Source organism: Elephas maximus, chromosome 3, assembly GCF_024166365.1.
Source record: "Elephas maximus indicus isolate mEleMax1 chromosome 3, mEleMax1 primary haplotype, whole genome shotgun sequence".
Lineage (NCBI taxonomy): Eukaryota > Metazoa > Chordata > Mammalia > Proboscidea > Elephantidae > Elephas > Elephas maximus.
In genome coordinates this window covers 117,872,183-117,886,952 of record NC_064821.1, presented here as the reverse complement: position 1 = coordinate 117,886,952, position 14,770 = coordinate 117,872,183, and the positions used below count along the sequence as shown (strand labels likewise).

Below are 14,770 nucleotides of genomic sequence, written 5' to 3'. Positions count from 1 at the left end.
CATTTTTGCAGCCACTGCATCAATCCATCTCATTGAGGGTCTTCCTCTTTTTTGCTGATCTTCTACTTTACTTTTTTTTTTCTACTTTACCAAGCATGATGTCCTTCTTCAGGGACTGGTCCTTCCTAATAACATGTCCAAAATACATGAAAGGAAGTCTTGCCATCTTCGCTTCTAAGGAGTATTCTGGCTGTACTTCCTCCAAGACAGATTTGTTCATTCTTCTGGCAGTCCACGGGTATATTCAATGTTCTTCTCCAACACCATGATTCAAAGGCATCAATTCTTCTTCCATCTTCCTTATTCAGCATTCACATGCATATGAGGTGATTGAAAATACCATAGCTTCAAGGTGCCATCTTTGCTTTTTGACACTTTAAAGGGGTCTTTTGCAGCAGATTTGCCCAATGCAATACATCTTTTGATTTCTTGACTACTGCTTCCATGGGCATTGATTGTGGATCCAAGTAAAATGAAATCCTTGACAACTTCAATATTTTCCCCATTTATCATGATGTTGCTTATTGGTCCAGTTACGGAGATTTTTGCTTTCTTTATGTTGAGGTGTAATCCATACTGAAGGCTGAAGTCTTTGATCTTCATCAATAAGTGCTTCAAGTCCTCTTTGCTTTCACCAAGCAAGGTTGTATCATCTGCATCTTGCAGGTTGCTACTGAGTCTTCCTCCAATTCTCATGCCATGTTTTTATTCTCTGATTATTTGTGTAGCATACAGATCCAAAAAGTGTGGTGAAAGTACACAACCCTAAAGCACACCTTTCCTGATTTCAAACCATGCAGTATCCCCTTGTTCTGTTCGAACGACTGCTTCTTAGCCTTTACAGGTTCCTACTGAACACAATGAAGTGTTCTGGAATTCCCATTCTTTGTATTGTTATCCATAATTTGTTACAACCCAGTTGAATGCCTTTGCATAGACAATAAAACACAGCTCTTTGGTCTGGGCTGCAGAAGCCAGATGACAAAGGGAATGTCATCATTTGGAAAGTGACGCAATAAGATGCACGCACTGTGCTAATAATTTGGCTCTAAGGCTTACCACTTTCAAAATTCTACCTGTGGCAAATGTGGCTACCCTGTCAATTGCAAGAGAAAGTATAATTGAAGTGCCAAGGCTAAAAGACAAAATACCACCGATACTGGTAGAATGAGATACTTAAAAATTGTTTACAACAGATTCAAGCATGAATTCTGTGAAGGGACAACACCTAAATCCAAGAGGGCAGCACCCAGCTCATCTTAAGAAGTTCCACACTTAGTTGTGCAATATATGTTCTTGTACTAAAAATATATCCGGCATATTAAGGTATTTTTAATCAATTAAGCTATATTATCAGTGAATTGCAATCAACATGGTGAATGAGAAAACAAATTTACTTGAACTTAGTTGTGACAGTGCTTAAGGGAAGGCTTCTTTCTAAATGAAGTGTTCTGAAATTTTCTATCATCTCTTCCCCAGTAAAAAACAAACCAAACCCAGTGCCGTTGAGTCGATTCCAACTCATAGCGACCCTAAAGGACAGAGTAGAACCGCCCCATGGAGTTTCCAAGAAGCACCTGGCAGATTCAAACTGCCGATTCTTTGGTTAGCAGCAGTAGCACTTAACCACTACACCACCAGGGTTTCCGTCCTGGTGGCTTATTGCCAAACAGTTTTTTGAAATGAGACAAGACCAGTTTAGTTGTACTGCTAAGGGGACAAGGAAGATTAAAAGGAAATAAATGTTGAAATGTCTATCATAATATAAAGAAACAGAGAACTGCAAAACAAAAACAAAGATAAACCTCTTTCTGGTATTCTATGTTTTCAGCCAAGATCCATCTGACATTAGAAATTATATCCCTTTTTCCATGTCCTCTTCTGATTCCAGCTTGAATTTCTGCCAGTTCCCTATTGATGTACTGCTGCAACCATTTTTTAATTATTTTCAGCAAAATTTTACTTGCATGTGATATTAATGATAATCTTCAATAATTTCCTCATATTGTTGGATCACCTTTCTTTGGAATAGGAATGTATATGGATTTCTTCCAGGCAGTTGGCCAGGTAGCTGTCTTCTGAATTTTTTGTTAAAGATGAATGAGCACTTCCAGCATTGCTTCCATTCTTTGAAACATCTCCGTTGGTATTCCATCTATTCCTGGAGACTTGTTTTTCACCAACGCCTTCAGTGTAGCTTGGACTTCTTCTACAATATCATCTGTTCTCGATCATATGTTACCTCCTGAAATGGTTGATTGTTGACCAATTCATTTTAGTACAGTGACTGTGTGTATTCCTTCCATCTTCTTTTTATGTTTCCTGCATCATTCAAATTTTGCCCATAGAATCCTTCAATATTGCAACTCGAGGCTTGATTTTTTTTTCAGTTCTTACAGCTTGAGGAATGCCAAGCATGTTCTTCCCCTTTTGTTTACTAACTCCAGGTCTTTGCACTTTTCATTATAATACTTTACTTTGTCTTCTTGAGTTGCCCTTTGAAATCTTCAGCTCACCTCTTTTACTTCATCATTTCTTCCATTCACTTTAGCTACTCTACATCCCTGACCAAGTTTCAGAGTCTTTTTTGACATCCATTTGGTCTTTTCTTTCCTTCCTGCCTTTTTAATGGCCTTTTGCTTACTTCATGTATGATATCCTTGATGTCATCCCACAACTCGTCTGGTCTGTGGTCATTAGTGTTCAATGCATCAAATCTATTCTTGAGATTGTCTCTAAATTCAGGTGTGTATGCTCAAGGGCATACTTTGGCTCTTCAGCTTCAGCTTGAACTTGCATATGAACAATCGATGGTCTGTTCTGCATTCAGGCCCTGGCCTTGTTCCTCTTCAGTTTGTCATTTCCAGCATAGTAGACCATGTAATTGTCTGATTCAAAATGGCCGATACCAGCCCATTTCAGCTCACTAATGCCCTGGCGGTGAAGTGGTTAATTGCTCAGGCTCCTAACCAAAAGGTTCTAACCCACCAGCTGCTCCTTGGAAACCCTATGGGGCAGTTCTGCTCTGTCCTATAGGGTTGCTATGAGTTAAAATCGATTCAACGGCACACAACAACAACAATGTGTAGGATACAGATCAAGCATTCCATTTCATTTTTGACAACTTATAATTTTTCTTGATTCATACTTCCTACATTCCAGGTTTCATTTGTTAATGGATGTTTGCAGCTCATTCTTCTCATTTTGAGTCATGCCACATCAGCAAATGAAGGTCCTAAAAGCTTACCTCCCTCCACATCATTAAGTTGATTCTACGTTGAGGTGACAACTCTTCCCCAGTTGTATTTTTGGTGCCTTCCAACCTGAAGGTCCCATCTTCCAGAACTATATCAATGTTCTACTGCTATCCATAAGGTTTTCACTGGTTGACTTTTTTCGAAGTGGATTGCCAGGTCTTTCTTTCTAGTCTGTAATAGTCTGGAAGCTCTGCTGCAATTCTTCCAATATGGGTGACCCTGCTGGTATTTGAAATATTGGTGGCATAGCTTCCAGCATCACAGTAACAGGCAAGCCATCACTGTATGACAAACTGACAGAAAATTAAAAAAAAAAAAAAAAAAAAACTGAAGGAAATTCCTTGATTCAACCCTGGGTCTAATCTCTGGGAATTCCTCCCTTATCCATCCTTCTCTGAGATTCCTGCCCCCACCCTATAGGAAAGTCTTCCTTGATCATTATCTTTTGTAGGCACACCTGTGGTTGGTGAAGGAGTTTCCAAAGCCAAACTTACTGCCATCAAGTTGATTCCCACTCACAGTGACCCTGTAAGACAGAGTAGAAATGCCCTATAGCATTTCCAAGGCTGTAAGTCTTTACAGAAACAGGCTGCCACGTCTTTCTCCTGCAGAGTGGCTGGTGGGTTGGAACTGCCAAAGGACTTACTTACTGCACCATCAGGGCTCCTTCCAGACATTAGGCCTTCCTTAAAGGCTGTAGATTCTTTCAAAGCCTGATTCAGGCTTCAATTAAAAAAAAAAAAAAACCTGTTGCCATGGAGTTGATTCCAACTCATAGTGACCCTATAGGACAGAATAGAACTGCCCTATAGGGTTTCCAGGGAGTGGCTGGTGGATTTGAACTGCCAACCTTCTGGTTAGCAGTCCAGAGCTTAACCACTGCATCACCGGCCCCATAATCTGATCTTTGTCATGGAGGTGAGTCTTCATCTACATTGGTCCCTTAAAAGCTATTTCAATTTTATTTCCTACAGTTAGGGGTATAACCAAAACCAAACCCAGTGCCGTCAAGTCGATTCTGATTCATAGCAACCCTATAGGACAGAGTAGAACTGCTCCATAGAGTTTCGAAGGAGCGCCTGGCAGATTTGAACTGCCAACCTTTTGGTTAGCAGCCGTAGCACTTAACCACTACGCCACCAGGGTTTCCAGTTAGGGGTATAGAGGCAATAATTTTTTCCAACCCTTTGAGGACCCAAATTTCTGTACTTACTTTACTCTCTTTGATTTCTTGGGCAAAGCCTGAAAGTAGTGTTCATCACTTCCACCTAAAATCGTGGGGCAGATTTCAATCATGTGGCTACACCCAGCTTCATGAAAGGCTTAGAAGTGAAGACTACTGTATACCCAGTAGAAAGGGAAAGAAATTTCATTAACAACCAGCCAGTTTCTCCAAAAACTATTGAGTTTGATAGAAGGTAGAGAATAGATTTTTTTTTGTTTTATTTTGTTTCATGACAGATTAGAAGATGATGATAAGAAAGTCTCACAACTTCTTTGAAATATGGAATGTGTCTAATCAGCATTCCAATTTTTCTGAGAACTCTTACTCTAGTATTAATAGCTTACCTTCCAAAAGGGGCAAAGAAAATAAATGGTATAATTTAGAAGTATAAACAACTCACTATGCTCTATCTTTTCTGGGATACGTTCAGAATTATGCAGTTTGAACGTGCTTCTTGTCTGCTTCCTCACTGGACTGTAAGCTCTTGAAAGACAGTTTTCATTGTTTTATCATGATATCCATCTTGGTAATTGTTCAAGCCTCAAGGAAGTAGAAGATGATGTGAATAGAGGATAAATACATTCTAATGAAAAAAAATTTTAAAGAATTAGCTAATAATTCATTGTATCACATACATCAACTATGTGTCTATCACTGACATCAACTATGTGTCAGTAATGAGATATTCAAGAATTAAAAGAAACATGTTTCCTGTGACAGTTCGAGCTTTTCTTTGATGAAAAGTACAAAATCATTGTGTTAAACTACGCTTTTCATTTATGTATATAAGTGACTAGTGTATGAAATTTTTTTGACACAGAAGTTCCAGGAATAGTCTTAGAATGAGGACAGAGGCTATGGGGTATTGGTGCATCAAGTTCTCAAATAGATTTTCCCACTAAAGCCCTACAGATTCTAGCTCTTAGATTTTGGCTAAAAAAGATGATTCAAAAAAAAAAAATTTTTTTTTTAGATAGGAATAATAATGTGAGCTTCTTGGGAGACTCCACATACAAAGAGCTTATTCCTTATGGTCAAATATAGAACTAGGAGCAGGAACTAAAATATTACCATCCTAAATATTTCTAAAATGCCTTCATGGAGGTTTTCCAGAACAAATCAACAATGAATAACATGTTTCCTTAGCTCTTTAAAGGAACGATTTGGATCATCACACAAACTTCGTGGTTGGCAATTTTTTTCTTTCAAGGTTTTATATATGTCATCCCATTGTCTTCTTGCCTGCATGGTTTCTGCTGAATAATTGGAATTCAGTCATATAGTTTCTCCTCTGTATGTGACTTTTTGTTTTTTTCGAGCTGCTCACAGGATTTTTTCTTTGTCTTTGGGTTTAGTGAGTGTGATTATGATATGCCTTGGTGTTTTTCTTTTGGGGTCTATCCTATATGGGGTTCACTGAGCTTCTTTAATGGTCAGCTTTTCATCATTCATGATATTAGGGAAGTTTTCTGTCAGCAATTCTTCAATGACCCTCTCTGTGTTTTCCATTTTCTCTCCCTGTTCTGGAACTCCAATCACTAGCAAATTTTTGCTTTTGATTGTATCCCACATAATTCTCAGGGTTTCTTCATTTTTCTTTGTCTCTTTTCTAATTTTCCCTCAGAGTTGTAGCCCAGTGTTTGTCTTCAATTTCACTGATTCTGTCTTCCATCATTCCAAACCTACTCTTCAGCCCTTCCATGACACCGTCCATTTCTGAAATCTTGTTTATCTTTTGAATTTCTAATTGCTGTTTTCATATGATTTCTAGTTGTGAATTTATTTGGGCATTTTTGTTCCTGTATTACTTTCCTGAGTTGTTCCTTTTTATTTTTTGTCTGTATTTTCCATGAATTTGTCTGCCTTTTCCACAAATTTGTCTATCTTTTCCTCATTTTTGTCTGCTTTTTGCTTCAACTTTTGGATTGCACTGAATATTAGAGATTTGAATTCCCTGTCAGGTAGTTCTAGTGCCTTTTCTTCTACTGGAAAGTCATCTCGTGTTTTATTTTGGACTCCTGCTGGAACCATCCTGCCCTGTTTTTTTATATGTTTTGATATTGTCTGCTGTCTTTGAGATATTCAGTATTTTCTTCATTTCTTGATTGTAAATTTGTTTCATCCTGCTTTTTGTTTTATTTGGTTATTTCTGAGCAGACAGGTTGTGAGTTCTTTGTTGTTTGCTTGTCTGTAGTCATGATACTTTTCACCTCCTTGTCCAATGGGCAGGGCCAGTCAATCAGCTATGGTGTTGCAGGGCAGGTCCAGGTGGAGAAGAGGGGCTGGGATGGGTTGTTTGTGGCACATATTAGGGCCAACAGGGCAGGCCAGGAATCAGTGCTGGGCAGGTTCCAGTAGGCTGTGCCTGTGCTACCAGGTGGTGTGATGTTCAGTGGATGGTGCAGATAAGCAGGAAAGAGGGGGGAGGTTGTGATGTTTGGAGCTAATAGGGGTATGGGAAAGAGGAAAGAGAGGAGAGAGAAACAGGAGCCAAAAACAAACAAGCAAACAAAGGGGAAAAAAAAAAAGAGTGCTAAAGGAGCTTGCCATTGGAGTGATTAGAAACTGGAAAATGGAGAGAAGCAAAAAGGAAAAAAAAAAAAGAGAGAGAGAGAGAGAAGGTAAAAATAAAGAAAAAAATAACAAGATAAAAATTTGGAAAAGAAAAGTCTTTAGGAGTCCTGAAGTCCCACTGGTGGGGCTGCTAAGACTGGGGAAGTGGCTCCCAGGTTGTGCCTGACTAGAGGGGGTATAGGTATCATACAGCACCAGGTATTCAGGAGACAGGAAAAGATGATAAGTGTAGAGAGATGAGAACTGAGAAATGAAGAAAGACACCGAAAAGAGAGAGAAAAGAAAAGAAAGAAATGCCCCTAGGGATCCCACCTATGTAGCTGCACAGATTGGGGGAGTGGCTCCTAAGCTGGGCAGTGCAGCCCTGCTAGAAGGGGCTCCCAAGCTGCGGAAAGAAAATGAAAACAAACAAACAAAACAGAACAAAGCAAAACAAGGGGAAAAAAAGCCCCAGAAATCCCACCATTGTAGTGTCGCGGGCCGGGGGAGTGATTCCCCGGGTGAGCATGGCTTCACAACCTTTGATGAAAACGCAAAGATGGCACGTGGAGCCAGGTGCTCAGAGAAAGGAGGGGGAGGTAGTAGGAGGCGCAAAAGAAACCAAAAGAGATGGAAAGAACCAATACCAGCTCAGGGACCCGGCCAGTGTGGGCAGGGTGAATCCAAGCAGCCTAAGGCCAAAGCAGTTGCCTCCCGGCCAAGAGACTGTGGCCGGTGGGAAGCAGAGGAGGCCAAAAGGGGGGAGGAAGAAGAAGGAGTTGTTAGGGAACCATATTGTTTGTTACCAGGTGCTCTGTCTCCTGCTGGGAACTTTGTGAAGCTGTTTTCCGATACTCCTTGTCTGCCGATCTCTGACGTGGGTGGGGTGAATCCAAGCTGCACAGAGGCTGTGCTTCCTGGCCTGCCGAGCCACCACAGCCAGCCAGGAAACTCCGAGATCAAGCAGAAGGGAGAGAATGGGGGGTGGGAAAGCGTGTATGGCTGGTTACCAGATGCTGTCTCCTGCTGGGAGTTCTGAGAAACTGCTTTCCCATGCTCCCTGTCTGCCGATCCCCAACAGGAGTCCAGGATGGCGTATCTGTGCTGTGTTAGCTGATGGGGCCTTCCGAACGTATCTCTCCTGGCTCTCTGTCCCCTGCCAGTTTCTTATTCCATGCAGTGCTTGGCTGAGTTCTTTATCTCTTCATTTGACACTTCAGGTTCCAGAAATGAAGTTTGTCTCTGTTTTGCTTAGTTTTTTGGGTCTTTGTCTTTTTTTTTTTTTTTGCTGTGGAGGGACGGCGTGGTGCTTCTGTCTATAGTGCCATGTTGGCTGGAAGTCCATCACATAAACTTCTAATAGGTGACCTGTGCTAAGCTAAGACAACAGCTTCATTGCAAATCTTCTTGAGGGTTATCACTGGCAGTAATCAGGCTTTTGTTAGTGGATATCTTCTCAAAGGTTTATTTTGGAATACAAGGAAAATCATTTTAGTATAATTGAGAGGAAACAGTACTTCCCATACTTCTGCCCTCTTGGAAAGTATATATATATATATATATATATATATATATATATATATATATATATTTTATGAGTTCTTCACCCAAAAATTTTTAATTTCTATTTTCTCTGAATAACCAAATAAGTATTCTTATTCATATATATTTATAATGTTTACTAGAATACTTCAATAAAGTCCCAACTCCATACTACAAATTGGATAAAATGTTGAAGCATGTGAATTCAGTAATTTCCCTTGCAAAAAAATGAAAAAAAAAAACAATGAAGAGTCCTATTTCCCTTTGGCTAGTACGGACTTAGATGCTGGAGTCAGATTTTTTTTTTTTTTTTTCTTTTGAGTCATTCAGGCTCAGATTCTGTTATCCATTTAATTTTATCCTCATTATACATTTTATTTTCACCAGTTACCTCAGACTTAATAATTCTAAATATATAGTTCTGTCAGTTCAGGACATTTGCAATAAGCATTTTTCTTCCCCTTGATTATGGCATAGAAAATCCTTAGAGAATTACACAGAGCCTATACTATTCATTCCATCTTTAATTCATCCCACCAAATTAATGGTTTCTATTAATTAGACAACAAAAACTGAAAAGGGAAAAAATGGTAAGTGCCGTGTTTTTCACCTAAAGGTGTGTTGCTGTTAAGAGATGTTAAAAAGTTGAGCCAGAATTTAACGAATTCTGAGATAGGTTTTAATTAGGGTTGACATGTGAACTGAATAGTTCTACACTACTCTGTAAATGAAGGGTTCTTTTAAAAACTAAAACCTAGAATTATTATATGTAATTAGTGTTATAAATGAAAAGATGCGAATGGCACATTTTCGGTGTCAGGAGAATACTAATTCAGACCTCACTCCTAGCAGGCTTGTACCTCACAATGGCTGCCACTTGATAACTGTGACATGTTTCAAACGAAAGTCAACTTTTGGCCATCTAATCACTAAACAAGAGGCACAAGAACAATAGAATTTCTCTTACTCTACTGGTAATTTAACTTCCAACTAAGTTACTTTCTATATGCACATTTTTTTTTTCAATTCTGTGTAGCTCTTAAAAATCTACCACATGTGCTAGCTGACAGATACAACCTAATCTGAGAGATGGTGAAGGGTCTCAAAAACCGGATAGTTCAGGTAAACTGAATAGACAATAATGTTGTAAATGATTCAAAGCAATTGTGTGAATTTTTAAGAGACCACATGACTTGTTAATTAACCAACAAATAAATGATTCATTTTAAAGGAGAAGTCCATCTGGCCTGCTGGACAAACAGTGAGGTAGGATTCGTATAAGTCCTTTGATTCAATACTGAAGAGACAGAATGAGTTTACTTAAAAACATTGCTCTACGCCACACTTTTAAAAGCATTCAGAATAAATCCAAAACTGCTTTCAAGGTCTACTAATAATTTCCTGTCAGATAAAATGAAAACACTCTAGAACAGTATGATTCTTGCAGAAAAACTTATTTTTAATTCATATCAGAATTAAGAACTTGAATAATTACTTGCAAAAAATATTGTCAAAGAACTACAAGATCTAGCAGACTTTAAGACAGAACTCAAAACATGACCTGGGAGAATTTCCAGTCAAGAGGAGACTACAGAGTGGATGAATATAATCACCAAAAACCATCGCCACTAACATCAGCATCAAGAATATAAGTACTATTCACAGATCTCCCCTGGTGGCATAGTGGTTAAGTACTTGGCTACCAATCAAAAGGTTGGTGGTTTGAACCCCTCAGCTCCTCCACAGGAGAAAGATGTGGCAGTCTGCTTCCATAAATATTACAGCCTTGGAAACGCAATGGGGTAGTTCTATTCTGTCCTGAGTTGGAATCGACTCATCGGCAATTTTTTATTTTTTTTTTTTAGAAAAGAAGTCCCTGTGTGGTGCAAATGGTTAAGCAATCAACTCTTAGCTGAAAGACTGGCAGTTCAAACTCACGCAGAGGTGCCTTAGAAGATAGGCTTGGCAATCTCCTTCCTAAAGGTCACAACCTTGAACACCTGATGGAGCAGTTCTACTCTGCGTACATGGGGTCTTTATGAGCCTGAATCGACTGGACAACAATTAACAACAACAATAACATTAGAAGAAAAGGATTTGATGGAAAGGATCCTAATAGTCTAAAATGGGCTATGGCTAGGATTATTCTACATCAGGAACTGGTAAATCTTTTCCATAAAGAAGTAGACAATAAATATCTTAGGTGATATCATGTGTTGCAACAACTCGATGTTGGCACCTCAGTGTGAAAACTGCTATAAAGAATAGATAAGTAATTGCATGTGACTGTGTTCCAATAAAACTTTATTTATGGACACTGAAAGGTGATTTTTGTATAATTTTCACATTTCATGAAGTTTTATTCTTTTGATTTTTTCAACGATTTAAAAAAGTAAAAATTATTCTTAGCATGCGGGCTATACAAAAACAGATAATGGCCTGTATGTGGTCCATATGATATAGTTTGCCAACATCTGCTGTGCATTACAGTTTGCCCAGGAAAATCCCAGTTTGTATTGGTTGACCTGGCATAATCATTAATACTGCCCCTTTCATTCTCATGTGTTCTGGTGTAGACAATAAATTATATGTCACCCTTAACCTACTGCCATCGAGTCAATTCCGACTCATAGCGACCCTATAGGACAGGATTATGGCAGAAATGTATCAAAACAAAAAACCAATAAAACCATTCAACACACCAAACTTTACGCTGAAAGTACAGTATGAAAACAAATATTATGTATAAAAATATATATACATTAACGTTAAGAAATTAACGTTACTGAACATAAGCGTTATTTGTTATATATTTGCTACTTATATATTTGAAGGCCTAACTGAGTAAATGAAGCAAAGTAGCTAAAGAGAGGATCTACATCTTGAGAAAATTGCATACAACCGATGATAATTAGGTTTGCCTGAAATGAACTCAAGTGGCATCTGGAAGAACTAGGAGACATGAAACATAAATTGAGCCAGGCTTCTCTTTTTATATTGATAGAATATTATTTCTGGAACATGTTCTGACACAAGTCAAGCAAAGCCCTATTTAATATCTGAAAACATCACTACAGATAAGGTGAAGTTTGACACAGTGGACAGATATTAAAATTAGGCATGAAAAAAAATTTTAAATGAGTTAAAAGTGTAGTACTAGGTACATAACAGAAAACAAATCTTTTGGGAAGTCTTCTGCATCAAAAGTATTTTCATCCTAAGACTATGCAATTAAACTAGCTCTGATTTTTCAACAATCAACATAATGTACATGGTACTTCCAGTCTCAGTATTTTGCAATCACATTTGCTGGTTAGACCCAAAACACTGTTGAATTTTCCATTAGAAAGTTTAATTTGTCACTAAAAATAACCAGTAATGACTATATAAACTGGGTTGGCAGCTACAATTTCATCAAGAGGATACACAACTCAAAGAACATATTTTCTTCTTCCAGCTCAGAGGTTAAGACGTATCATGGCACATAAAGGCAGCATTTTGCACTCCGTGAAGACAAGAAAGAATAACCATGCTTTAATAAAAAACATGATGTGTGGTCTTACAACCTATGTTGGAAACTCATAGGCTACTCCATTAGGTATCATGATAACACCATAATTTCTTCTTTCTCTCTGATACTTAGACTGGTAACACTCTGTAAAATGGTAATAAGGTAAAAAAAAAAAAAAAGATAAAGAATTATTATCACGCCTTCTCTCCAACATTCTTTTATATTTGTTTCTTCATATAAACATCATATTCAGTTGCTACCTGTTATATAGAGACCAAGAGCTAAGGAGCTCAGCAGAATTCAAGGCCATATATACCATAAGGGCTAAAACCAGAGCTTCCTGTACAAACTGCGTTCCATTAGTCTAATGGCTTTCTCCTTTTATGTCTGCTAATTTGTCCTACAGGATTAATCACATTTGTCTTCATAGAACCATCATATTATGAGAAGAGCGATAAAAATATAAACTGACAAAGCAAAAAAAGAAAAATCAATCTTGCAACCAATGTCAGAAAACAATATGTGTATAAATTTTTGAATGAGAAATTAACTTGAGCTGTAAACTTTCACCTAAAGCACAATAAAATAAAGTTGAATGAAAAATTAAAGAAGAAAGCAAATAAAGTATTGCATTGGGAAAATCTGCTGCAAAAGACCTCTTTAAAGTATTAAAAAGCAAAGATGTTACTTTGAGGACTAAGGTGCACCTGACCCCAAGCCACAGTATTTTCAACTGCCTCTTATGCATACAAAAGCTGGACAATGAATTAGGAAGACTGGAGAAGAATTGATGCCTTTGAATTATGGTGTTGGTGAAGGATATTGAATATACCATGGACTGCCAGAAGAATGAACAAATCTGTCTTGGAAGAAGTACAGCCAGAATGATCCTTAGAAGTGAGGATGGTGTGACTTCATCTCACGTACTTTGGACATCGTATCAGGAGGGACCAGTTCCTGGAGAAAGACATCAGGCTTGGTAAAATAGAAGGTCAGTGAAAAAGAGGAAAACTCTCAAAGAGATGAATTAACACAGTAGCTGCAACAATGGGCTCATACGTATTAAGGATTATGAAGATGGCCCAAGATCAGGCAGTGTTTCGTTCTGTTGTATATAGGTCACTATGAGTTGGAACCAACTCAAAGGCACCTAACAACAACAACAATAACATAAAAATTAAAAACTTTTTGCTCATCAAAGGACTTTAGCAACAAAATGAAAAGACAACCTACAGATCGAGAGAACATATTTAGGAACCATATAGCTGATAAGGGTCTAATATCCAAAATGTATATAAAACTTCTACAATTTAATAACAAAAAGGCAACCCAGCCAAAAAATGGACAGACAGCTTCAACAGACATTTTACCAAAGAGGATATTCAAATGGTCAACAAGCACATGAAAAGGTACTCAACATCATCAGCCATTAGGAAGATGCAAAGCAAAACTAGAATGAGATACTACCTCACCCCTATTAGAATGTCAATGATTAAAAAAAAAAAGGAAAACAACAGGTGTTGACAAGGTTGTGGAGAAACTGGAACCCTTATTTATTGCTAGTGGGAGTGTAAAATGGCATAGCTACTGTAGAAAACATTGTGGTGGTTCCTCAGAAAGTTGAACATTAGAACTGTCATCTGATCCTGCAATCCCAGTCCTAGGTATATACCCAGAAGTGAAGGCAGAAACCTGTATGCAGATGTTCACTGCACCACTTTTTCAATAGCCAAAGGTAGAAACAATAGAAATTTCCATCAACGGATGAATGGATAAACAAAATGTTGTTATATACACACAATGGAATACTACTCTGCCATAAAGAGAAATGAAGACCTGATGCGTGCCACAATGTGAAAGAACCTTAAAAACATCATGCTGAGTCAAATAAGTCAGCCAGAAAAGGACAAATATTGTATGATCTCACTTATAGGAAATAAGCAAATCTATAGAAATGGAAGATTATTGGTGGTTACCAGGAAAGGGGAGTTTTTGCTTACAGGGCATTCGTAGTGGAATGATTTAGAAAAGGATAGTGAATGTTATGGATTGAATTCTGTCCCCCAAAAAATGTGTGTCAATTTAACTAGATCATAATTCTCAGTATTGTATTATTGTCCACCATTTTGTCATCTGATGTGATTTTGCTATGTGCTGTAAATCCTGCCTCTATGATGTTAATGAGGCAGGATTCAAGGCAGTTATGTTAAAGAGGCAGGACTCAATCTACAACATTAGGTTGTATCTTGAGTCTTTCTCTTTTGAGATATAAAAGAGAGAATCCAGCAGAGAGACAGAGGGTCCTCATACCACCAAGAAACCAAAGCCAGGAGCATAGCACATCCTTTGGACCCAGGGTCCCTGTACTGAGAAGCTCCTAGACCAGGGGAAGATGGATGACAAGGACCTTCCCCCAGAGCCAATAGAGACAGAAAGCCTTCTCCTGGAACTGGCACCCTAAATTCAGTCATCTAGCCTCCTAAAAACTGTGACAGAATAAATTTCTCTTTGTTAAAGTCATCCTCTTGTATTTCCATTAAAGTAGCACTAGATAACTAAGAGAGTGAGAATGGTTGTACAACTTGAAGAATGTAATCAATGTCACTGAATTGTACATGTAGAAATTGCCAAGACAATATATGTTTTGTTACATATATTTTATGATAATAATTTTTTTTAATT

General features: G+C 38.1%; 1 pseudogene; it reads left to right on the top strand.

Moving 5' to 3' along the window:
- The first annotated feature begins 978 nt into the window (after positions 1 to 978).
- Positions 979 to 1,263, top strand: LOC126073196 (60S ribosomal protein L37-like; annotated as a pseudogene).
- Positions 1,264 to 14,770: the final 13,507 nt, after the last annotated feature.